Below are 27500 nucleotides of genomic sequence, written 5' to 3'. Positions count from 1 at the left end.
GTTTCTTTCTAAAGAAGAAATTCTTTGATCCTATAATTATTATAATAAAATTTGTTATTATTACTAGTATTTAATTAAAACTATTCAGTGTTTTCATTGGAATTATAGCTTACTGTTTAGTAGTGAGATCCTCATGATGTCAGAGGGAAAAAATATAGTGCTATATAGTTAATAGGTAAAAAAAATCTTTCCAAATGTCTGACATTTCTTAATTTCTTACAGTCCATGCAGTAGTTCATGTACTATTTAAGAGCACTGGACCACCAAATGCAAGTAACCCATGGTTGGCTTAATTCTAGTCATATTAAATGGATATTTTAATTAGATCAATTAAGTAAGGGGAGCAATTTTTTAACATAGGCCAGAGCATCTTAGTATGCTTGAAGCAAATGGGACTTTTATTCCATGCCTAAGTAACTTGCTAAGAGAAATTGGAAACATGAGTATTTGGAAGAATCTGCATTACGGGTATGAGAGTAGGTGATCCGAAGAAAAATGTACAAAAATTTTAGATTCTTATGGTAGCAGAAGCCTAGCACACATTCTTCCAGCTTTTGCAAAGAAGAAATCTTGAGAAGAATCCCTATGACTTTACCAAACTTCCAACAGGAACACAGGAACCCTGAGTTTTTTAATCTACCCATGGCTTACCTGTCTACCTACCAAATTCTTGTCTTTCTCAGCCCTGAATTTTATCTTCACTAGTTCATCTTTGACCTAGTTTCTCCTAGTCTTTCAAGCCTGCCTAGCTCAGTCTGCCCTCTTCTTTGGTCTGTCTTCCCTCTACCAAATCCCATTTTCCTTCTTCCTTCATTCTCTGGAATTATTGCCCTCTTGTCAAGGGAAATATTCCACCCTTCTCTATAACACTGAACCCACATTCTTGCATGAATGAAATCAAGTTTCGTTGTTCTTTCCCTGTTTTGCCAATCTCACAAGGGTTCTTTCATTCAGCAACTTTCTTTCCTTGAAAACCATATCAAGTTATACCAATTCTTTGTATTACCAGAAGGTATAATGTCATAGGGTAATATTTAGGTTCCACCACAGATTGGTATAACCTGCTTTTTCAGGTTCATTTTTTACTAGTCTTTACCACACATCAAGGCTTCTAAAATCACTGAATGACTTACTCACTAAGCAACAATATAACAGATATCCTTGTACCCAGAGCTTTTGTTTATGATGTTCTCTTCTTAGTATGCCCTCCCTTTACTTTCTGTTTATACAGGACAAACCTTTGCATATTTCCTCCCTCCTTTATTAATATATTGAAAGCTCTTTAAATAATCATGTTTATTTACCTTTCTATTTCAAGGCTAGATGAATGCCTAGCACATAGAAGATATCTTATAAATGTCACTTGTAATGAATACAGTATGGCCTTGAAGCAAATGAAGTTCTGAATTCTGTAGTACAAACTTCATAAGATCTCAAGTGCCTTGGCCAATTTCTCTTCATGTTAAAAGGCTGAACTGGTCTGGAAGACCAGTGTGGCAGTCATATCTTTTTCCTCTTGTAACCTTATACCAAAATGTGCAGGGCCTACCAGGATTTCAGAAAGTCAGGATTACACAAATACAATATGCCTTACTCCTGAGAGTAGACCTTGAAAGACCAATTACCATAGAGCTTAATTTAGGCTCTCTTCATTTCCACATTGTCTTGGGACCCTGGGAAAATAAACTTCAATTCCTCACTATTCTTCAAGAACATTGTTCAGCAAACATTTACTGATATCTCAGTATATATGATCTCCTAGGTACAGAAAAAACAGAAAAACAGAAAATCCCTATTTTCATGGAACTCAGAGTCATAGAAGGAAAATAGACAAGAAACAAACATTTAATGTGTTCATGTACATCAAACAAATCCTTCTTAATTCCAGAAATCAAATAGACCACAACACAATAATACTAGGCAATTTTAACACACCTCTCTCACCGCTGGATAGTAGATCTTCCAAACAAAAATTGAATAAAGAAACCATAGATCTCAATAACACAATCAACAATTTAGACTTAAAGGACATATATAGAATATACCATCCAACCAAGAGTGAATACACTTTCTTCTCAGCAGCACATGGATCCTTCTCTAAAATAGACCATATATTATGCCACAAAGCTAATGTTAGCAAATACAAGAAGATATAGACATTACCTTGTATTCTATCAGATCATAATGGATTGAAATTAGAAATAAATGAAAGAGTAAAAAGCAGAAACTACTCCAACACCTGGAGATTAAACAATATGCTGTTATATGATGAATGGATAACAGAAAATATTAGGAAGGAAATTTAAAAATTCTTAGAGGTAAATGAGAACAAAGAAAAAACATATAAAAATCAATGGGACACTATGAAAGAAGTACTTAGAGGAAAATTTATTTCATGGAACACATTCAATAAAAGAAGTAAAAATCATCAAATCAACAACCTAACACTACAGCTCAAAGCCCTAGAAAAAGAAGAACACACCAACACCAAAAGTAGTAGAAGACAGGAAGTATTTAAACTCAGAGCTGAAATCAATGAAACTGAAACAAAAGAAACAATACAAAAAATTGACAATATGGTTGGTTCTTTGAAAAAATAAGCAAAATTGATAAACTTTTAGCCAAACTAACAAAGAGAAGATGAGAGAAAACCCAAATCACTAAAATTCGGAATGAACAAGGGAATATCACAACAGACATGAGTGAAATATGAAACATAATTAGAACCTATTTTGAAAATCTTTACTCAAACAAAATAGAAAATTTCGAAGACATCAACAGGTATCTAGAGACATATGAATTGCCTAAACCGAATGAGAAGGACATACACAATTTAAATAGTCCAATTTCAAGGGATGAAATAGAAGAAGTCATCAAAAGCCTACCAAAAGAAAAGTAACGGACCAGATGGGTTCTCAGCCGAGTTCTAGAAAACCTTTAAAGAGCACATTCCAATACTTCTCAAAATATTCCATGAAATACAAGAGGAGAGAACCCTCCCAAACTCATTCTATGAAGCCAATATCACACTGATACCTAAACCAGACAGAGACACATTGAGGAAAGAAAATTTCAAACCAATATCCTTAATGAACATCGACACCAAAATTCTCAACAAAATTTTAGCAAATTGCATACAAAAACATATTAAAAAGATAGTGCACCATGATCAAGTGGGTTTCATCCCAGGGATGCAAGTTTGATTCAACATCAGGAAATCAATAAATGTAATTCACCACATCAATAGACTTAAAGTTAAGAATCACATGATTATTTCAATAGATGCAGGAAAAGCATTTGAAAAAATACAGCACCCCTTCATGCTCAGAACACTAGAAAAAATAGGGTTAGTGGGAATATTCCTTAATATTGTGAAGCCCATCTATGCTAAGCCCATGGCTAATATAATTTTAAATGGTGAATAACTGAGAGCATTCCCTCAAAAAACTGGAACAAGGCAGGAATGCCCTCTTTCACCACTTGTATTCAATATCATCCTTGAAACTCTAGCCAGAGCAATTAGAGAGACCAAAGAAATTAAAGGGATATGAATAGGAAAAGAAGAACTCAAATTTCAGCACACTTGAGGCTGAGTGAGGCCGCAATAGAGAAAGCTACACCTGTCCTGTGGCACTGAGCCCCTGACGTCCTCCCAGCTGTCCACTTGCCAGGCAGCGGGGCCCACAGCTCTGGTGCTTCGGGCATGGTGTCCCCACGGGGTGGTCCCTGTCCAATGCCCCTGCCTGGCACTGGAGGCTGTGTGCACCCACCATTGAGGTGGCAACAGCTAGAGAGGCGGGCGGGCTGGCAGGGGAGCCAGGGTTCGGGTGGCAGGAGGGTGCAGGAGTGGCCCCACACCTCGGGCCTTGTAGCCATTTTTGGAGGAAACCCAGATCCCTGGCCATGGGTGAGGCTTCAATTTCAATAACTTTATTGGTGGCCTTGCCTGCCCGACAGCCAATGCGCCAGTGGTCCCAGGAAGAGGGAGCACATCCCTGGAGGTGATGGGGTGCAGGAGTGGGTGCAGTACTGTGGGGGAGTCCCGAGGGCGGGTTTCCAGAGTGGAGGAAGCGGGAGACCCAGGGGGCTTGAGGGAGTCCCTGTAGGCCAGGAGGTTTGGGACCACGGGGCACAGTTTCCTGAGGCGGGGATTTCCTTTCCGGGTTCCCAGGTGCAGAGGCCGGGCCGGGGTGCCCCTGGCTCGGCAACTGGGGTGTTTGTTCCCCGCCGATTGTAGCTCTCTGCACCAAGTGGCCCCCGAATTGAACTGCAGCCATAGGAAAAACCACCAGCAACCGGGTGTCTGGGGAGTGTCACAGCACAAAGGCTGCATACTCGGAGGGTGACACGGCCATGCCCCAGGCAAGGAGCACAAGATCATGGTGGGAGCATCAGGGACCCAGGCATCTTCAGCCTGCTGGACTCCAAGGTACTCGTCTCCACATCCCCTACCATGTTGATGCAGCTACTGCTTGACTTCCAGACTCCTCCTCCTTTCCTTGGCTCCTTTTCATCACACTAAACTGGGTTACAGAATTTTTCTTTTTTTTTTTAATTAAAGGGATATTCCAGGGAGGGAGGCATTATTCTTCTTTTGGTGCCGCCTAAATATAAGGCAGACATGGATTTCTTATTTTCTTGGTGGTTTGACCAAAACTTGAGCCACATATTTAGGGCAGGAACCATAGACATGTCCCCCACCCTCACCATCCTTGGTTCTTTTAGCAATTTATAGGTTGTAATCTTTGGTGGAAAACTTGAGGTGGTAGATTGTTTGAGCCACTGGCCCTAGGTCAGTTGCTTAAATTTTCCTTGAAATATCTAAGTGATTCTTTTCCTTGAATTTTCTGTTTATTTGGATCCTTTTTGCTCTTTTAGGAACTCTGCACTTTGGGTCCTTTTCCCCTTTGTCATAGCTGTAAGCACCCACCACTTGTTAACTAGAATAGTTATAATATATAAATATTCTATATAATTGTCTAGACTTGGAGATCAATAAAGGGCATCATTTAGTTGACTATTCAGTTTTTGTCCTATATTTTGTAGTTGTGGTGACTATGCTTTCAGGCCAGCTTCTCATAGTGGGAGGGCCAGTGATCCCCAGATAGCTCCACTCCACAGTTGTTCTTCAAATATTTCCTTAGCCTAAAAGCAACAATTCATTACTTCCCTGAAAACCTTGCTTTCAATTGAAGGAGTTACAGGAAGAGGTCAATTGTGTTCCCCTCCTAACAGAAAAGACAGATGAAGCTGACAGCAATGTGATTACATTGTTTCTAATAACTTAGAAGTGTCAGCAAAAATGCATTTAATTATTTCTGGTAGGCTGTTCAGGGGTGAAATAGAAAAATGGAGAGATTGAGGCAATTGGGGAATATGTTTGAGGCTCTAGAGAGAAAGTACTTTTATTTGCCACAGCAGTAGTACATGGAATTTGGATACTGTGGTTCATTTTTTTGGATCCCAATTGAGAACATCATCAAAGAATTAGAAATAAGAGTGGTGGAAAGGGGCATTTTATGGGGCTTTTTCTCCATTTCTTTCTTTCTTCTTCCATTTCAGAACTTCTTCCTCATCATGTGGTCTGTCTACCCAGCCATCTGTATTTACTTCTTTAAAGCTTTCCCAAGGTGATCAACCTCATTGCATTTTTACCTCTTTCCCTACTTCAATAACTCAGGATTTAAGTACATTGTATTTTTCAAAACATGACTGAAGTCGTTGGTGTCCTTAATTAAAGTCAAATTGTTCTTTGTGAATTGGGGCCTATTCTGGATTATTCTTTCCCTCACTCCAATCTTGCCATTTGGAAAACAAGAAAATGGTTCATATAATTCTTATGGTCCCACCCAAATCTAAGGGTTTTCAAGCTACCCTCTTCTTCCCTCTGTATTTTACTAAAGCCTCTTCAAACTATAATTTTAATTGTTGTTTTGCCTCTTTTATCAGTGGTTCTGCTGTTTTACTTAAAGCAAACAACCTTTTTTTCTAGTCAGCTGCATTCAATCCTACCACAGAAATGTCATGTAATAAGTGGAAGGGCTTTGCTTGAATGTTGGAGCATTAGTAGTTTGTGGTTTTCAGATTCTAAATGAAAAATCCTAAGTTGTAGAATAATTTATAGAAACAATGGCAGTGAACCCTCCATTGGATGCCAGCCTTTTTCAGCAGACTAATTCAATGGTTCTCAATCTTATTTTTGTATTAGAATCACCTGAGATTTGTTTAAATACTTTATGGAAAATTTGAATCATTTACAAAGTAGGGAGAACAGTATAATGAACTGTGTGTGCCTCTCACCAAGTTTACAGATTGATCAAAGCATGAATGAATGCATATCATCTATACCCTAATCTACAATTCCTCCACCAACTTTTTTCCACCAATTTTTTTGAAGCAAATTCCAGATGTTATAACAAATTATGATGTACCTCAAAAGATGAGGTTTTTCTCCATTTTAACATAATCACAGTCTTATCTGGGATGATTTTAAAAATAGATTCCCAGGTCCTATGTCAGAATCAGAATCTTAGGTTATTCTTACGCATATGCAAAATTTCCTGTCAAATGCAACCAGTCACACAGAATGCAATTCCTTTAGAATATGGATACTAGATTTTCTCTTATGCTAATTCCATGTAATATTGTAAAAGCCTCTTCAGTTTTCTTTTTTCAGATTTTTTCTTTCTTTTAGTTAATTAAGTAATTAATCTGTGCTTCTGGGGCTGGAACCCAAGGCCTCATGCGTTCTAGGCAAGTGCTCTATCACTGAGCTTCATCCTCAGAACTTGAATTTTATTTTAGATCATGTGCCTGGTTTCTCAGAGTGTAGTTTTGAGGAATAGTGAGAAACAGTATGGAAAGTAGATTTTCCATTCCCCACAACCACCACACACAAAAAAAATCATAAGTAAATAAGCTAGTCTTTTTTATTAATGCACTTTATTTTGTTTGGTAATATCATTACTTAACAGTGTAAAGTCCCTTTTACCTGTTACCAGTTTAAGGCAGGGCTTAGCAAATATTTTCTGTAAGGGACCACACGGTGAATATTTTAGACTATGTGTTAGGGGCAGTTATGGCTCGTCATTAGCTCCTAGAAAAATGCCCCACAGACATAGGTCTCACACAAGGAACTTTTATTTTATGTGGATGATTCATGTCTGCTCAGGGGGAAAGGAAAGAAGAAAAGAGAGAACGTGGCGTAAGGTTTCTCTCAGACATAGGAATTTCGTGGGCTGAGAGGAACCAATCACGGAGGAGAATTCTTACAGACTGACTGATGGACCAATGACATATTAGAACATAAAGTGGGAGGCAGGAAGATTACGGCAGCGTAAGCCGTAAATTCCTGTAACGTGAGAGGCGGGAAGAACACAGACTGACAGGTGATGAGGATGTCGGAAATTACTGTAAAGGGAGAGGTGGGTGGAATGCAGATTGACAGGTGGTTGGGAGGCCAGATTTCTTACATTCCCCCATTTCCTTTTTCATGAAAACTAAAAAAAATCTTGTTCTCCAGTTCTTTTTGAAGCCTTCTCTCTCCTTCCTGCCTAGGTGACTGGGGTTGGTTTTGCAGGTGAGATGTAAAAAGTTCATTCTCCTTCCAGGCTTCCAAAGGCAGATGGTTTTCATGGACTTCATTTTCTCGATTTGATTGATCCACTATTTCTGCATTAACTACTTGTCCCCAATTCTAACTTCATTTACCCCTCTAATGCTAGGAACTCCTTCACTGCTGTAGGGAAAAGGGGTGATGACTGATCTGACTTCTTCGAGCTGGAAGTGGGCAGTGAGAGGCAAGCAGTTTGGAGGTTCTTTTTTAGAAATCAATTGAGGGGTTCATGGTAGAAGTGCGGTCGGGGGAGAGCAGGCTGTAAAGGCATCTGGGGATGGGTGCTTCTATGGGAGAAGAACAAAAAGACATGAGTACTGAAATCAGATTGTTACAATATAAATGTTGCAGGATCTGGAACGTGCTAATGCATGTTATAAAGATGACAGAAGTCAATGATTCCTCACCAGGGGGTGGAAGAACTGAGAAGTTGTTCCCATAACAAGGCCTAGCAAAGACTGGAGAGGACAGGCCTATATTTGGGAGTTTTAACATTGTCTAGGTTATCAGGAATGTGAACACAACATTTAGTAGAGATTTCTATACTTCTGTTACTAGCAAACATAGATTAAGCCTACCTGTATCTGTAGGCCTTAAACTGACTAAAAACTTCTGACTCTGACAGTTTCTCTTGATAGTTACTATTATTTTTAAATGCCCAAGAATGGCAAGAATGGCTATACTTTGGTTTTAACTGATATGCTAGGTGTTTAAGATCAAGCTGGTCAAAGTGACCTCTTCCTGTCTGTTAAAGAGTCAGCTGAGTTTCCACAGGGGTCACTAATAGAGAACTTAAGAGCAGTTTTTTAGCTCCATTAGTGCCATTTGGTTAGGCAGGGTCTTCCCGATGACATGGTTTTATTTGAAAGCATCAGGGATGTCTCCCTTTTTCCATGACCCTCCTCTGCAGCAGGTGCACTGAGGGGCTTTTCCTCTAGTGGCCTCAACAATCTCCTTGGTCAGGAGGTTGTGTGACCCAGAGTTGCAAAGCTTCTTGGGGAATTCCTCTTGTTCCCTGGGTTCATGCTGACTTTGAGGGCAAGACCCAAATATGGACTTTTATTGATCTCTGTATTTAATCTCAATCTCTAAGTTTGATCTTAACCATCGAGCAAGACAGTCTCACCAGTCATAAAGTAAGAGTACTGGGCTTTAGCTTTAATGTCTATAACTTTACAGTTATTTACCCCCTTTTATCCAATTGGGGTTTACATGATCTGTTCTATAGGTGGTGGCTTACTATTTTAAGTTAATTTATAATGTTTGATCTTGAAGTAGTACTTCTGCAAAATATTGATCAGGCAACAATTAGAGTTTACAAAGAAAATACAAAATGGAGTCATCAACAGTAAAACATTCAGTTTGTGCAATAGCTATTTTGAATTTTGGCTGAGTTCTCATTTGAGATACAAAAAACATTAAACTTTTGAACACAACTTTAAATGAGTTAAAGTCAGGCTTACTTTGGAGCCATTGTAATGTGTAGCAGGGTGGTGAGGCACAGCCTTATCTCAGGTATCATGGGGCTTTTCAGTGAGGGGCAAAGGAGTATATAAACACAGATTTTGAAAATTAAGCTGAGATCAGATGGCGCTCTGTTCTCTAATGGAAATGTGGATCTAAAGAGTTATGTCAGCAATCTTTATATGTGTGCAATGTTAGGTTTTATACACCCTATTGATGAAAGGTTCTATAATACAACATTAAATGATAGGTTAACCATTACAGACAGGTTTAATTTGGAGAACAGCAGCTTGATAAATTTTCTGCTTTAAAGGCTTGTATACCTGGAAAATATGAACACATTTAATATAAAAAGAATAATGTTTTTAAGTATGTTACTCCATGGAATAGCTTTATAAATTAATCAGATAACTGTAACAAACACATTTGAATAATCCCATACATTTTGACTCCAATTCACTCATCTTATTGTAGAAAAACCAAGATATCAGACAAGTGTACCAACAGTATTTGCCCTCTCTATTCTGTTGAAGAAAATTCCTAGAAAAATTGATGTTAGACAGTTTATAAACATTAATATGTTATTAGTGTGACCACCTAGAGACTTGTGAGTTAATTTTAATGACATGTTACTTCTATTAGTTTAACCAATTTAAATTGAATCTATTAAATCACGTGAATTAAAAATATTTGGATCCATTTTTAAAGTTTTAATTTTCATGCACCCTTATATTTAACACAAAAGCAAAGGCCTTGTAATATTTATTTTCATTATAATGTAATGGATGTTCAAAAATAACTCTAGAGTTGGATTAAAAGAACTGATCAAAAATTATTAACCTAGGTCAATAGGATTAAATTTGTGAGCTCAAAAATACAGCATTTCCTAGAAGAAAAACAATAATGGTTATTAATTTAAGCATGAGAAAATGAGGAAAGAAAAGTTGAAAAGTATTCTGAGTTGTAGCCCAGGAGAAATTTAAAATGGACACTTTTAGCCTTTTTTTTCCCTTGGGTTTGAAACTGGTTTCCTACTGCGCCTTTCTTCATTTACATTTCAATGTAACCCTTGACTGAGATCTGAATCTGAAAGGGGATAATATGTTCTAGCAGAAACTTGATGCTTAGGTCCTTTTAATTTCTTGAGCCTGCAGGGAGAGTTAAGAAGCGAGAAAGAAAATATTTGAAAATAAGGAATCAGCCAAGAGAACGTGTTCAGGTTTTACTCCCTCCGTGCTAGCCACCTCCCATAAAGGAGCTAGAATGTGTGTACAAGACTGCGTGGTGGGGGGACTTGGTAGGCTGAATGGAGGAGCAGAAGGAGAAACAGAATGAGGCAAAGGAGAGGAATGAACAGGAGCTTCTGCAGTAGGAGACCTGTAAGGACATGTGTAAGGTTCCATATGCAGTCCGATCCACACCAAAGATGGCCCCTGAGCAGCTGCTTCTTCCCATAAGTCTTGGCTTCCCGCCACCTATTTTCCCGCCGGCGGCAAGCTGGACCAATCAGCAACCCACACGTCACTTTCTCCCTTAACCCGGAAGCCCCAAGAGTATATATGTAAGCCTCATCTTGTAATAAAGCGGACTTCTCCGGTGACTTGCCAACCGTCTCCATCTTTTATTGGTGCCGAAACCCGGGACGGAGTTAGCCTTCAACGGCACTCCGTTCCTCTGTTGGCAGGCCACCCTCGTCCTCTTGCTCCGGCGCTGGCTCTCGACACTCAACACCGGCTTCGAAAATTCGTAAGTTTCCCCTTGGAGGAGCACACCTTACCTCAGCTATACGCGGGAGTACTAGCCGTGACCGTCCGGTAGCCTCCCGACGCTGAGTTAAGGGGGGACAACCTCCCACCACGACCTTCATGGTCACAGTGGACCCCTGTGCCCTTCCGTCAGAACACAAAAGAGGCCAATAGAAGACACTTTATGAGGAGTGAGGAGCTTAATCTACCCCCGGGGAACCTCAGTCACCTTTCCTCTCCAACTGCCTAAATCCAGTACTGGTAACCTCGTGGCCATCCGGGTTCCTTACCCCTTTGGGAATAGCGATCGAGGTGACGATCTCCATTGCGCTTTCCCTTCCGTTCCGTCTCCGGAACCTCCGGATCCTTCTCAAGGCATTGGGGACGCCCTTTACCTTGTAGATTGATCCCCCTCCGGGTCTCTCTCGAGGCATTGGGGACGCCCTTTACCTCGCAGACTGCTCCCTCCTCGCCCGAGGTCTTCCGCTCCCTACACCCTTCTTCCCTCTAACCATGGGGACCTCCCCATCTTCCCTGGTGGCAGACACACCCCTCCAGTGTCTCCTCAAAAATTTTGGACCTCTTTCCCTTAAGCCTGACATCAAACCCAAATTATTGACAAAATTCTGATCCAAATCTTTTAAGGGACCTTTTCAACTATTGCCAGCGCCTGAACAAGTGGAAGGAGATCCCTTAAGATTGCTTCCTCATTGTCCTCCCCTCCCCCATCCTCCTCTCTTGATTCTTTTGACCCCGCCGATGAGCCTCCCCCTTATAGGGCCCCTCCTCTCAACCCTATACTCCCGGAGCCACCTTCCTCCCCTCTCCCCCCGCCCCCCCGCCGCCTTGGCTCCGGCGCCCATAGCTCCTACACCCACCGCTCCACCTATTTCCTTCAGCCCGCCGCTCACGCGCTCCCATGGACCCCCTCCGGCCCCTCCCACTTTTATGGTCCCATTAAGGGAGGTAGCTGGAGCTGAAGGTATTGTCCGTGTCCACATCCCCTTCTCCCTGGCTGATTTATCTCAGATGGAGCGCAAATTGGGCTCCTATTCCTCCGATCCTACCACTTACATAAAGGAATTCCAATGGATTTTACAAGCCTACAGCTTAACTTTTAAAGATATATGCTCCTCGCCAACACCCTCCTGACCGAGGAACGGCGACGAGTTTGGGATGCAGCTCAAACTCATGCGAATGAAACACATCGCACAGACCCTACTTTCCCTCTAGGGCCTGAAGCGGTCCCAGAAATCGATCCACAATGGGACTACAATACAAATCAAGGCATACAAGCCCGAGATCGGTTTGCCTCGTGTCTCGTTGTGGGCCTAAAGAAGGCAGCCCGCAAAGTAGTTAATTTTCAGAAGGTCCAGGAAATTATCCAAAAAAAGGATGAAACCCCCACTGAGTTTCTAGAGAGGCTTACTCAGGCCCTCAGGCAATATACCACACTGGACCCGGACACAGATGAGGGCCGTCATATCCTTATGACCAGTTTCCTAGCTCAGTCCTACCCCGACATTAAGGCCAAATTAAAAAAATTGGAACATGGACCGGCAACTCCTCAAAGTGAGATTCTGTCGCTGGCCTTTAAGGTTTTCCATGGACGAGATGACGAAAAAGAACGCCTAAGGCATAAGGCCAGGCAAACTGATTTACTAATGGTTGCTCAAATGATCAGGGGGACTCCTCATCCTGTTCCCCATTCACAGAAATTCCCGATCCCTACAAGGGCCCCTCCTGGAGCTTGCTTTAAATGTGGAAAAGAGGGTCATTGGTCACGCTCCTGTCCTCAGCCATGGCCCCCCAATAAACCCTGTCCCAAATGTAAACAAACAGGACATTGGGGCTCTGATTGCCCCTTCTCCCGAAGGGGTGAGGGGCCAATTGCTAGAATGCCCCCCTCTTGTCCTCCGATAGTGGGATTAGCTGAAGAGGACTGACGGAGCCCTGGGCCACACCCGACCCTCAATATCACCACTCGCGAGCCTAGGGTAACCCTTGTAGTGGATGGCCGGTCTGTCACCTTTTTATTAGATACAGGAGCAACCTTCTCACTTTTGACAGAGTTCCATGGTGCCACCACTCCTAGTTCCACTCCTATTGTCGGGGTAGGAGGGAAACGCATATATCCACTCAGAACTCCCCCTTCTGTGTCGCCTTAAGAATTCCTCTTCACATTTTATCCACTCCTTTTTAGTCATGCCTCAATGCCCAATTCCCTTGTTGGGACGGGACATTCTTTCCCAATTCAAGGCGTCTATTTCCTTCCCACTTTTCGATGCCTCTACTTCCTTTTTTATGGCCCTATTGCAGGATCCTACCTCCTCACATCCACGTATCTCCCACCCTGTTAACCCCTCAGTTTGGGACACGGACAATCCCTCCATAGCTCAGTGCCCCCCAGTCTCCATCCAATTACGGGACCCTACCAAATTTATTCATCAGCCTCAGTATCCCTTAACCACCTCTACCCTTCTCGGACTTTCTCCCATTATTTCTGACCTTCTTCGCAAAGGATATCTACGTCCCACTCAGTCCCCCATAACACCCCCATTCTGGGTATAAAAAAACCCAATGGTTCCTACCGTTTGGTACAGGACCTCCGCTCCATAAATGCTGCTGTCATACCCATCCACCCTCTTGTTCCCAATCCCTACACTCTACTCTCTCTCATCCCAGCTTCTTCCACTCACTTCTCAGTTCTGGACTTGAAGGATGCCTTCTTTTCCGTACCTCTAGACCCTTCCTCACAGGATCTTTTTGCCTTCACATGGACTGACCCCCACACACGACACTCCGAACAGCTCACTTGGACGGTTCTTCCTCAGGGTTTTAGGGACAGCCCACATCTATTTGGACAGACCCTCTCCCATGACCTCAAAAATTTCTACCCCACTTGTCCTCTTTCCACACTTTTGCAGTATGTTGATGATCTCCTTCTCTGTAGCCCTTCTTGGGATATCTCTCAACGGGACACGGCTGCCTTGCTTAACTTTTTGGCCCAACATGGATACAAAGTGACACCTTCTAAAGCTCAAATCTCAGCCTCCCAAGTCACTTACCTAGGGTTCTTACACCACAACATAAATCCATTACAACTGACAGGAAACAAGCCCTTTCGTCCTGGCCCGTACCTAAAACCAAGGCTGAAATTCTCTCTTTTTTGGGCTTAGCAGGGTATTTCCGTGCTTGGATCCCTAACTTTTCTCTTTTAGCCAAACCCCTTTACGATCTCTCTAAAGGAGACCCAAATGAACCACTCCCCTCCTCCCCTAAAACGCCTTTTAATAACCTACGTCTCAAACTCCTATCCGCCCCTGCATTACACTTACCAGATTTAACAAGGTCCTTTCTTCTCTATGTTCATGAAAATCAGGGACAGGCCCTAGGGGTACTGGGACAAATGCAGGGCCCCACATTTGCCCCAGTAGCCTATTTATCAAAACAACTTGACCCCACAGTAAGGGGATGGGCCCCTTGTCTCAGGGTCCTTGCAGCTGCCCAAAAACTACAGCAGGAAACTTTTAAACTTACTTTTGGAGCCCCCTTAACTATATGCTCTCCACACCATCTAAAGGATCTCCTAGCTTACAAGTCCCTGCATACTTTACCCCCCTCACGAGTTTTAGCCCTAATTACTTCCTTTTTAGAAAACCCTTCTATATCCTTTCAATCCTGTTCTCCTCTCAACCCAGCCACTCTTCTTCCTGTTCACCCTACCCCAGAGCCTCCACTTCACAACTGTCTAGAAACATTACAATCCTTAACTCATTCTCCCTCTACCATTGTCGAGGGCCCCTTACCCCATGCGGATCACAATTGGTTCACGGATGGATCCTTATATAGAAGTCCAACAGCCCCCAAAGCTGGTTATGCCATAGTCTCCCTAACAGCCACTATAGAAGCCCAACCTCTCCCTCCGGGTACCACCAATCAGCAAGCTGAACTTATCGCGGCAACTCGAGCATGCATTCTGGCCGAAGGGAAAACCCTAAACTTATACACCGACTCTAAATATGTGTTCCACACACTCCTCTCCCATTCGGCAATATGGAAAGAGAGAGGATTTATGACAACTCGTGGGAACACCATTACCAATTCTGACCTAATTCACAAGCTATTACAAGCGTCCCAACTACCCACGCGGCTCGGATGCCCAAGAACCAACCCTAACACCACTACAGTTCCTTACCCATATCCCTCACATCAAGCCCGCGGTTCCATTCCGGCAGCAGACTGGCAAGTTGATTTCACACACATGCCTCCTGTTCGCCGACACTGGTACCTCCTAGTTTTCCTAGATACCTTTAGTGGCTGTATTGAGGCATTTCCTACTACCAACAAAAGGGCCTCCACTGTCGCCAATCACCTCCTTACCTCCATCATCCCACGCTTTGGGATGCCTACCTCCCTTCAATCGGACAACGGACCGGAATTCACAGCTCAAGTAATCCAATCTCTCTCTCAATCTCTAGCCTTACCCTGGCATCTACACTGCCCATATCGTCCTCAGGCCTCAGGTAAGGTTGAAAGAGCAAATCGGTCCATAAAGGAGACTCTCACCAAACTTTCCCTAGAACTCCACTTAGACTGGATTTGCCTCCTCCCTCTGGCACTCTTTAAACTATGCTTACTTCCAAAGAAACCTACCAATTTGTCCCCTTTTGAGGTGATGTATGGAAGATCTCCTGTACCCCCCAGAATTGTTCCTACCTCTCTAAACATCCCAAATACCCTCAGCCTTCCTCTCCTTTCTCACCTTAGAGCTGAACTTTGGAAACATCAAGACTGGTTACTTCCCCGTCCTCTTGCAACCTCCCCTCCTCCCTCCTTGAACCCAGGGGATCTTGCCTATTATACTCCACCAACCACACCTGAACCCTTATCTCCTAAATGGCTGGGACCATACCCAGTAATCCTTAGTACCCCCACTACAGCTAAACTCATCCTACCTTCTAACGAGACCACTCCTTGGATCCATATTTCTAGGTTAAAACCCTGCCCGACTGACGGGCAAGCCGAACATCTACACCAGTTCCGTGGATCCCTCTAATCCTTTGAAACTCCGTCTCTCACGCCTCTCACCCATTCAGGAGGATAACTTCCTCCCTTTCTGCTTTTTTCCCCTTCTTTTCCCTGACCCTAGCTGGATTTGGTCCACCTGTCAACAAACTGGAACTCATTAAAACCCTATATGGACAACCCTGTGCAACTTGCAAAGGGGCCTCAACCCCGGGAGCAGTGACCACCACAGGGAAAAATTATATAGTTGCCTCCCTCTATTAGGTCCACTTATTGGAGTTCTTTGCATCATTTTCTTCCTCCCCTGTCTCATAAGGTTCGTTAGAGACCAAGTACAAAAAATTTCTAACCAAGCCTTTAACCAGCTTCTCCTCAGGAACTATCAACTGCTACCTACTGGGAACAACGCCTGGTGACGTCCTGCTATGATGGACTTCCCCCAACTTCTTCCAAGGCTAATATCCTTTCTACGGACCTTGGACACTGATGCATGACTCCTCCACCCGACTAATGACTACAATGAATTCCTAGACCAAATTGAGGACTTATGGCTCCAAGGGAGTTTTATGGGCTTTACGGGGGATGAAGTACTCTGATCTGACATGGCTTATTATGCAATATAATAGCCAATGCTTTGTTCTCCCCTCACAACCAACCCCCCTGCCCCGGGCCCCTTGACGACGCCCCTGATCAGCAGCAAGCAGCCAGATTGAAAATCAACGTCCCGAATTCCCATAAACCAAAGAGGGGGGAATGTAAGGTTCCATATGCAGTCCGATCCACACCAAAGATGGCCCCTGAGCGGCTGCTTCTTCCCATAAGTCTTGGCTTCCCGCCACCTATTTTCCCGCCGGCGGCAAGCTGGACCAATCAGCAACCCACACGTCACTTTCTCCCTTAACCCGGAAGCCCCAAGAGTATATATGTAAGCCTCATCTTGTAATAAAGCGGACTTCTCCGGTGACTTGCCAACCGTCTCCATCTTTTAACATGACTCATCAGCTGGATTAAACTTGGAAGAGAAAGAAGGGTTAAAAGCAGGGGGAGAATCCAAGAGAATTTGTTAGGTTTAGCAAGAAAGAAAGGAAAAACACGAAGGGGGAATGTCCCTTTCCATTCACCAGGTTGCCCACATATGTACTTAATTATAACTAGTACAATTAGGCATATAATTTTACCTAGTATAAAGCTAGAATTTAGGGTGTCATAAATAGACCATTCTGACTTACTATCTAAAGTACAATTTAGCTCTGATTCAGGGAATATGTGAAGGGGTTTGAGATGATTTAGTAAACATCTCTGGGGCGAGTCATGGCACCAGATGTTAGGGGCAGTTATGGCTCATCGTTAGCTCCCAGAAAAACACCCTGCAGACATAGGTCTCACACAAGGAACTTTTATTTTATGTGGATGATTCACATCCGCTCGGGGGGGGGGGGAAGAAAGAAGAAAAGAGAGAACATGGCGCAAGGTTTCTCTCAGACATAGGAATTTCGCGGGCTGAGAGGAACCAATCACGGAGGAGAATTCTTACAGACTGACTGATGGACCAATGACATATTAGAACATAACACGGGAGGCAGGAAGATTAGGCAGCCGTAAGCCAGAAATTCCTGTAATGTGACAGGCAGGAAGAACACAGACTGGACAGGTGATGGGGAGGCCGGAAATTCCTGTAAAGATAGAGGCGGGCGGAATGCAGATTGACAGGTGGTTGGGAGGCCAGATTCCTTACACTATGTAGATAATACAGTCTTTCACAACTGCTTCCATGGTGGTGTGAAAACAGCTGTAGATAATAGGCATACAAATGAGTGTAGTTATTTTTCATTAAAAGCTTTATAAAAGCACCTGGCTTACTAGCTGCAGTTTGCCAACTGCTGGTCTAAAGGGATGGTAATAAAAAAGAAGAACTAAGGAGTTAATATTTTTCAGAATCCTGCAAACTTTATTTGATTTTATAATTGTTTTTATTAAAGAAAAATGATTTCATTGTCTTTTGTTGTTCCAGATGCCAAAATTTGCATTCCTATACCTCAAACAGAATAAACCTGTCATAGGTGAGCAAGTATGATTTCATAACCATTTTTTTTGTTCTAGTACTGCCTCTCACTAGCTAGACCAAGTCCTCTACCACTAAGCTACATTCCTACCCACTATTTCTACATTTTATAAAATCAATGATCTGTTTTTTTTATTTTAATCAATTAACTGATTAGTCTGTGGTTCTGGGGCTTGAACCCAGGGCCTCACATAGGCTAGGTAAGTGCTCTGGCACTGAGCTAATTCCCCAGATCTTTAATATTAATTTTTTAATGTCCCTTCTTTGTGTAACTTATTAGTTAAAATAAAGTTTTTAATTTTTTATGAAGTTTGGTATCTGTAACTTTCTTTACAGTTGATAATTGAGAACTATTTATAGTTGCTTATGAACAATATATACCTGACTTAATTTTTAAAAATATAGCCTCCTTCGTTTCATTTTTTCTCTCCCTTAAGAGGTTCTCAGAAGCATGTTATAATTGCCTGCCTATGAATTAAACTGGCAGTAGGGAGTAGGGTTTTCTTTTTCTTTTTTTTTTTTAAGGTCAATCTTAAGAATCTGAAAGAGTAAGTAATATATGCAAACTCAAAAGTTAGAATATGATTTATGCAGCACTTGAGCATAAGCCACTTGACCATTTGTGGTTCAAGATGAGTTCTTTTTATATGGTTTGTAAAAATATGATTTATTCTAATTTTAAGGCTTATTTCCTTAGCTGAATCCTACACCCCTCTCTACTCTAAGAAGGAGAGTGATCTTTTTAAGAATTCTTGGGTCACAATTTATTCTACGGATAACCTATTCCTTCTTTCAGCTCCCTGGGGACAAACAGTTTGCATCATGGCAGCAGGATTTGGATGACTCCATAAAGCCCACCCAGCAGACCCAGCCCACTGTTATCCACTGGTTTGAAGGAGGCAAGGAGGTCTTCATTTCTGGGTCTTTCAACAACTGGAGCACCAAGATTCTACTGATTAAGAGGTGAAGATAAGTGTTTTGGTTGAGACTGTGGAATCCAGGAATAGAGCCTGACCTGTTGTCTTTTCTAATAAGAGTGAACAGCCTGGACTTTCCATCTCCACCCACTAGATGCTTTCTTTGGAATATGTCCTATTCTGTAACCACTTAGTATCTATGGCATTGTTTTTTAACCTCATTTTGAGTCAGATGCTTTACCACTTAGAATATCATTACCTCAAGGGAATTAATAATAGCTTTGTCAGTGCATTTTTTAGGATGGTGTTACACAGGTCTTTTCTATGTTTGGAGGAAGCCTGTAACTGACAGAATCTGTTGCTGTGACTTCTACACTAAAGCAAAATGCACTGTAAAATTTAAGGTGGTAGTGTTATGTGGTACTTGCAGAGTAAAGATGAATTAACTGATTATTAGAATGGCCCAGATAACAAGATAGGTCATTTTCCAGTAATGACTCACCAAAATATTGAAAGTACCTTAAGGTCTCCTATATCCTAAATCTGTTAAGGTGCTTATACTTGTGAGGGATCTGTTCTGCTACAGTAAAATTGTTATACCAAGATGCACCATTTTGGGAAATCATTGACTATTTTTTTCTAAACATTGGTTTAAGAAACAAAGTTTTTGGAAGGGTTGGAAACATATGTCCAAGATGATATAGATAAAGATATTGGATGTATATATTATTTTTTACACAAGGGACACAGTGGCTTAGGATTATGGGAAGTCATTGGTATAATACTATAATTACCACTTCGTTTTCTATATTCTGTCTTCTTAAAGAAGACCTTCTGTTTTCTTCTATACCCATAATGACTTCATTGTCATCTTGGATCACCCTGTTGGGAGAGAAATAAAACAAGTTTTTTGTAGTTGGACAGTGGGTTCATGATCCATCGGAGGTAAGACTTTGACCTCCAAAGGTCACCATGACTTAGCAGCCTCATTTTAACTATCATTGCTCTCTGAATTGATGGTAGCAGTTCCCTGACACTAAAGGATTCCTCTCAATAAAAGATGGTGATGCTGAGCATGATTATTTGTAACCTTCAGTAGACTCAGAGAGGAGGATGGGTGGAAGAGAAGGATTTGAAAAGGGAATTCAATAATTTTTTTCTGCTTATTATTTCAGCCTATGGTTACCAGTCAAGTTGGCATGATTAACAATTTGAATTATGTCAAGAAATCCAATTTTGAGGAGTTTGGTGCTCTAAAACTAGATTCTATGGAAAGTTCTGAGACATGTTGTCGAGGCAATTTTATAACATTTGTTCTCTTTTGCCTTGTCTTTCTTGTAACACAGAAGTGGTTTTAAAATTTCCTTCTTGAAATTAATCTATTAATTTTTTTTTTAATTTCCATTTCTTCGGAGGAATCTTCTGAATCCTTTATATATGTGCACATATTTCTTATATAAACATTTAGAGTCTATTCTTTATACCAAAAAAGTCTCAGTCTAGTGTACTTTAACTTTTTAACCAAGTATCTACAGTAAGACATTTATTTTGCATTGAAGCCCAACACACACATACACAGATATACAGAAGTGTAATATGTGGGATAATGTTTGCCTTTATTCCCTGTGATGTATTATTTTCTGTTTTTTAAAAATATTCATTTATTTTGGTACTGAAATTGAACTCAGAGACCCTCTACCAACTGAGCCATAACCACAACCCCTTTTATTTTGAAACAGGGTCTCACTAAATTGCTGTCTGACCTTGAACTTGAGATCCTCTTGTGTCAGTCTTTTGGGTCACTGGGATTACAGGCCTGTGCCACAGCTCATGGCTGCTATTGTATATTTACAGCCTATTAGTAGACTATAACCTATTGTTTGAAAACTCTTTCTAGTAATATTTCAAGTTTTCCATTGACCTTTGGTGGTATCACCCAGCAGAGACTAGATGTGCCTTGTTTGTCTTACTAAGATGCCTCAGCTTAATCTGCCAGTTTGATAAATTGGTTGGCAGTTCTGAGTTTTCTGAGACCCTACCAGTATAGTAGTCGTTGGAGAAAAGTCACATAAAAAACAACAACCACACACACAATATCAGGCAATTCTTTTGCATATAATCAAAATTTTGTAAATTTTTTATTTAAAAAATTTCCTGGTATGGGAAAAGATCTCTATACACTCTTGTTTCTTTTTCTTTTTTTTTTTCTTACAGTGCTGAGGATTGAACCCAGGGCCTTGTGATAATATAGCTGAGTTATATCCCTAGTCCCTTTTGTTTCCTATAATATTATTTTTTCCAAGACCGTCATCTCTACTTAATTTACTATGTCAGTAATGCAAATATTCTCCAAACCACATTCATAATTACTGTTTTGCTACTTTACAGTAAGAGCTATGCCTGTCTAAGGAACTGTGCACTGTATTTACACTGAGTATTCTTCTCGCTTTGAGTTCAAAACCCACCTCTGCTACTAAGTAGTTTTACCATTGTGGACAAGGCCCTCAATTCTTTTGATTCTGTATGCCATAACAGTAATATCAGGGGTTGCACTCAGTGTTTCTCAGCAATCACAAGTCCTGAAGTGGAACATATCAATAATCACAGGGCACAAGGGTGACATGTTGTTTCTAAAACTGTGTAGTATAATAATTATTTAGGAAATTTTGGATAATAATGTTTTCATTATATAAGCCCTCAAAGTTAAGCTACACATTCTTTTTGACTGGTGGGCAGAGATCTAAAAGGGTTTAAAGATACCAAATTAAATTATGAGGCCACTGGTAACTACATTTTTGCATTATATGATTCTGGCAAAGCAACCAATGAATAGTCAATCATAAATATACAGAGAGAATACCAGCATACTTTTGATATTTCTCACTTCCCTCTTTCACCTATTTTTCCAATCCATTCAGGTAAGCCTTAGGATACATTTTTATTAGGTTCTAATTTGCACTAAGTTTACTGTAGCCAGTTACTTAACCAATTTGTATTGTTTTGGATGATGATGATGATGATAAGGAAATTTTAAAAAGACTATTCTGTGTACTTCCCAGCAGTGTTTTGTGGATTACATGACATAATAATTGGATGTGCTTTGGAAAGTTTTTAAGATATTGTATAATATTTGTATTTATTTTATAATATTGTATCTATTAATTTTGCTTTTGCTTCATATATGTTTAACTGAAATCAGTTCCTTAAATGAACTCTTATAATCTTACAGTGGAGACTATAAACCATTTTTTAAAATCTTTAAACAAAATCAGTTTTCTTTATTGTTAAATTTTTTTCTTCTAGGATGCATTATTTTTTCCATTTTTGAAGTATAATTTACATACCATAAAATTCATCCTTTTAAATTGTACAGTTTCATAAGTTTTAGTGTATTCAGAGTTGTGTTAAATTATCACTAGTTCCAGAGCATTTTTATTATCCCCAGAAGAAACCTTGTACCCATTTGCAGTCACTTTCCATTACTTCCTCTCTCATGCTCCTATCAACCACAAGTCTACTTTCTGTCTTTACGGATTTGTCTATTCATGGTGTTTTTTGTGAGACTCTTTCACTTAGCTTAATGTTTTCAGGGTTAATCCATATTGAAACATGTATCTATTTATGACAATAATATTCCATGGTATGGACATACCATTTTGTTTATTTGTTATTGATAGACATTTGTATTGTTTCTGGCTTTTGGTACTGTAAACATTAACATACAAGTTTTCATGTGGGCACATATATCTTGGATATATGCCTGGGAATGTAATTGTTGAGTCACATGGTAACTTTCTGTTTAACTCTTTGAAGAACTACCAAACTGTTTTCCCATGTGGCTATGATATTGTAGATTCCCACTGGCAATGGGAATACTGTAGTTTGAACGTTCCAACTTCTTCATCATTGCCAGTATTTATAAGTTTGTCATTTTAATTATAGCCATCCTAGTGAGTATGAAATGGCATCTTATTGTGGTTTTGATTTTCATTTCCCTAATGACTATTACATAACTCTTGTTCTTATTGCTGCAGTCACTGTAGTATCAGTAATCTTAGAATTTGTAACCTTGTTATGTGTTGCTTGGTTGGGGGTAAAAATGAAATCTAATTTGTACACATTGTTTGAAAGTTTGCAAGGCCTCTTCACATCCATGATCTCTTTAGTTTCCTCAATAACATTGAAAATAGGACAAGGATTTTTTTTTATTTTTATGGATGAGGAAACTGAGTGTAGTAAAGGCATTTTCCAAGGTTGTAAAACTGATAAATAGGGTAGCTTTTTCCTTAGTTCAAGTCTATGATCCCTCTCCTTTTCATTGAACCTTGTTGCCAGCGACATTTTCCTTGCACTACTTGACACTTGTAGACCCAATGGATTAAAAGTTATGATCCATGACTTCTATATTTAATATTAGTGGCCATGTATTCTTCTATGCATTGTCCTAATTTTTGTACTTTTGCTCATATTTGTGGAAATATCTTTTAGATCTTTCCATCTCACCCCCTGGGCCTTATGGTCAAGAAATGTATGTATTTTGATCTGAAGAGAGATTCAAATCCCCACCCATCCTTCTTCCTCACCTACTCTAAGTTATTCTTAACAAGGACACAAATATTTCTGTAAGTTTCCTGAGAATCTTTCTGGAGGATCTGGGAAACTGTAGGATTAATTTGGCCAAAATTCAGTAATCATAGAGGTTGGGATTACTATAAAGGTATATTGAGATTATAAATCATATACATATGAATAACACTATAGACCCCTTTTATCAAGTCTGGTTTGTTAGCTTATTCAGGAACTAAAATCAAAACTTGTAGTAGTCTCTATTTTTGAAAAAAATCAGGACCAGAGTGTATTGTAGAACCAATTTCTGAGAATTCAATTACAACATGAGATAAGGAATACTTATCATTTGGGATATACAAAAGAGTTACAATTTTTGTTTTGCATATAATTGACTTCTGTGTTTATTCTCAGTGATTCTCACAAAGATTATTTTTGCTATTTAATGTAAATCTTCCATAGTTGTTGTAGGTAAGATTTTTGTTTTAGCTCTGTTAAGATTAGCAGATCTTGATGCTTAGGGTTTCTGCCATGAACTGAGAATTTTCCAAATTCTCTGTAATAAGAATGTATTATTGGTACATACAGGAGCGGATACACTATTGAAAGGAGATAAAGATAAGGTGTTCTTAACAGTCCCAGAAAGCTCTGAGAAAGAGTAAGCTGATGGTTTGTTCATAAAAATAATGTTGTTCTTTTGAATCTTCAGTGTCTGTTAGTGTGATACAGCCTTACTTCCTGAGCCCACCCATGTTATGCTGAACCATCTCTATGCATTATCTATTAAGGCAAGTGGTGTCCTTGGTTCTTCACATCTCAGCAATATGAAAGGTTAGGGGTAACATGTTGTGTAGTGGTTACTTGCTCAGTTACTGCATTTTATTTGAAGGTAGCAGTAATGATCTCTTTTCTGTTGCTCTCAAGGGACAGCCAAATTTACGAATGTTGATTCCTATTTTTCCTGGCACAAGAACACATGAGCACAGGCATTCCTAACTTCACAACACCTACCTCCACGATCTACAATTTAAGCTGAGTGATCCTGGGATATGCAACACTAATCCCTGCACTGCTTCGATTGAGGACATCCATCAATATTAACAAAAGAATACAAAATTGCTCCATTCCTCTTGACACTGGAGCACTAATGACATTGGGTGAGTGGGTTGTGAAAGGCCTGTGAAACTCCTGAATGCCATCAATACAGGCTAACATGGATTCAGACCCAAGTCCTAACTTTACTCACCAAGAAATCACAGGCAAGCCTCCGCAAAGCAAAAGTGCGAGAGGAGTTCCAGGGACAAGAGCGGCTGTCTTTCGTGTTCACCTCCTGGCTTAACATTAGACCATGTGTGTGGTACAGATGGAAAGTGCTCTGTCTTGAAAGCCCCTTCACTGGCAGAGAATAGGGCAGTGGGTCCAAGAAGCGGGGTGAGTGCCAGGTACAATTGCAGTTGTTATTGTGAATTTCCTGAAAACCTGTGCACAATGCACAGCTGAAGAAGGTGCAGAAATATTATTCGCATTAGCCAACTCTTGAGAGGCCATTGATCTCTGTCCTAAGGTGTGTAGAGTGAAGTCATGGAACATGTCCTCTGAGGAAATGCAGGTGACTGTTGAGCACTGCTCTCTTGGAGCACAGTAGGCTGCTGAAAGTTGTTGGTGGACTTGGGTTGCATGAGAAATTGGTGCTGTTTTAGAGTATTGATTCCTTTTGTGACGGGAGGATAAAAGAAAAGGAAAAGACGATGGAAGGTTGGGAAGCTCAGATTGGGTTTCCACTGTAATTTCCACAATCCCACAGTGCTGGGGACTCGAACCCGGGCCTCAAGCATCAAGGCAGGCACTCTCTCAGATGGGCTATAAGGCCTGCACTGGAATGGCTCCTCTGACATACAACTTATGATCTTGTAACGTCTTAATTCGTGAAATTTTATGCGGAGAAGCAAACATGCCCAAGCAAAACAATATCTAAGGAATTCATAATTCTCCTGTTCAAAACAATCCACTATGGATCCATTTTGCTGGACAATACCCAAGCCTAGCACTTTGTCGTGAGGGAAAGATATTTCCCCTCTTCATAAAATATGGAAATGGAAGGAGCTGATAGATCCGTGAGCAGGAAAATATATCAGTGAACCAAGAAGGCCAGGAACAGGGGCAGAGGCAGAAATATGCGGGAGTGAGATGATGCTCAATTAGTGAGTATGAATGGAGATATTGGGGAACATTCACACATGAATGACTTGCCGTTACATTCAAAATTAACTGACACTTTCCTGGAGAGAATTTTTTTCCCTATTTTTCCTCTTGAACATTTTTTGAAAAATGCCAAAGAGCAGGGAAAAGTGCATAAGACACAAGCCAGTTCAGGAAGTGGATCTTCCCACCATCTCAGGAGTTGTTGATTCAGAGGAAATTGTGCCTCCTATTCTAAGCCTGTTTCCCTCAGTAAAACTGCTTCAGCAATTTAGACAGATGCTGCCGGGAGATAAAAACAGGCAAACGAGGTGGCATCCTTATGATTCCAGTTTTTACTCTCAAGATTTATTACAGAGAGAAAAGTGGCTAAATTCATATCCTCGATCCTTCATTCAATTGGTTGCAATCAATTTTATTCAGAAAAACGTAACAATTGTTTTCCAGTTCTCCTGTGACATGAGAGTCATACATGGAAACTACCCTCTAATTAAGAGGAAGGAGCAGGCGTTGGTCAGCTAGGTTGTGAAGGTCACGGTGCTTCGAGGCTCCAGTAGGAGAAGTCAGTGGATTGCACACCTCAGAGTGGTTGTAAAGCCTTGGGCAACATGTACTTTCAAGAGTGTCTCCAGAGACATTGCACCGGCACCCCAGAATCCAGCTGATGTCATAGAGGAGCTGACTGAGAAAGCGGAAGCGTCAGGGTTCCCATGGCAACCAGAGACCTTTCAGCTGCTGTACTCTTCAAACCCACATTAAAGAAATGCGGTGGGTCAGGTGTGAGGGCAGGAGGATAGATGAAGGGAGCGGGTGCCTGAGTCTTGCGTTTTTGGAGAAATGATTCTATCATTGTTCCTGGACAACTAGGAAACAGGCTGTGAGCGATAAATCCCCTCATATCCATGCAGGACCAGGAATCCCATTGAAGTGTGAAAGCTCGCACTTCCACCCAGTTCCAACAGGTGCCGCGGTGCTCCCTTGGCCTCACCGTTTTGAATGGAGGGCAGCTCATCTGCTTCCTGATGCATGCTATTAGACCCCACCAATATCAGTGCAACAGGCTGGGACAGAGGGGTGGTTGAGGGCACATGGATCAACAATCTTAGCACCCCACCACTTGGTTTGACCTCCGACCCGATTGATCCAGGAGCAGAAAAACCCGGGCTTTCTTCAGACTCAGGAAACACACCTAGGGGCCTTCCAGCCACATGGGAAGATGGGTGGTATGTGCTCAGCTCAGTAGAGCATGCAGTTCATCTCCATAATTTAGGTGATCCTTGATATGGGACACATCATTTTCCAACAGTCTGGCATCAACTACTGTCCTACAAAGTGTGGACAGGAGACAGGTGGAACCTGGGATGCCCATGTTCCATGTGAATGTGAGTGTCTCCTCTCATGGCTCATGAAGAGAGGAGGGAGTCATTCACTCTGCCTGTTGGAAGGAGGGCAGGACGAACCTGACATGGAAGGAGAGTTGTTCTCTGTTCACTTCAACTGCCAGTCCTCTTCTCTTTGCTGCTGCCTTACAACTGGGCTGCAACCTGAAAGTCACCTCCTGGGATTTTTCCAGGATCACATCAAAACATAAAAAGATGCAGATATGACTTGTCAATATGTATTCACAAAGTGGTTGGTCTTCTTGAGAGACCAATACCTCTCTGCTGCCAGGGTCTTTGGGATATTACCAGGAGACTTCTAACCAGCTCCAGGATGGAGCAGAAAACAAGCTGGTGGATCAATTATTAGCCTGGGGTGGCATGATGGACACAGTTTCACAGGGCATAACACCAGGCTTGAACATAAATGGTGTTGAAAGTGAAATGGTTCACAGCCTCCAAGCTGAATATTCAAAAGAGGAGAGCAAGGATATTTATGGGAGCAGAAAAGCTGAATGTCGTTGA

At 41.1% G+C, this 27500-nt stretch overlaps 1 pseudogene across 1 annotated transcript; it reads left to right on the top strand.

Moving 5' to 3' along the window:
* Window positions 1-439: 439 nt before the first annotated feature.
* On the top strand, window positions 440-27500 carry LOC306652799 (5'-AMP-activated protein kinase subunit beta-2-like; annotated as a pseudogene). Its single transcript has 8 exons — window positions 440-476; window positions 4274-4429; window positions 18711-18877; window positions 19682-19776; window positions 20007-20127; window positions 23320-23453; window positions 24117-24228; window positions 27268-27500. The product of its transcript is annotated as a 5'-AMP-activated protein kinase subunit beta-2-like (transcript).

The sequence above is a fragment of the Sciurus vulgaris genome (genome assembly GCF_902686455.1).
Source record: "Sciurus vulgaris genome assembly, contig: HiC_scaffold_604_arrow_ctg1, whole genome shotgun sequence".
In the NCBI taxonomy this organism is placed as follows: domain Eukaryota; kingdom Metazoa; phylum Chordata; class Mammalia; order Rodentia; family Sciuridae; genus Sciurus; species Sciurus vulgaris.
Note: the sequence above shows the minus strand (reverse complement) of the source record. Positions and strands in the feature narration are given on the sequence as shown.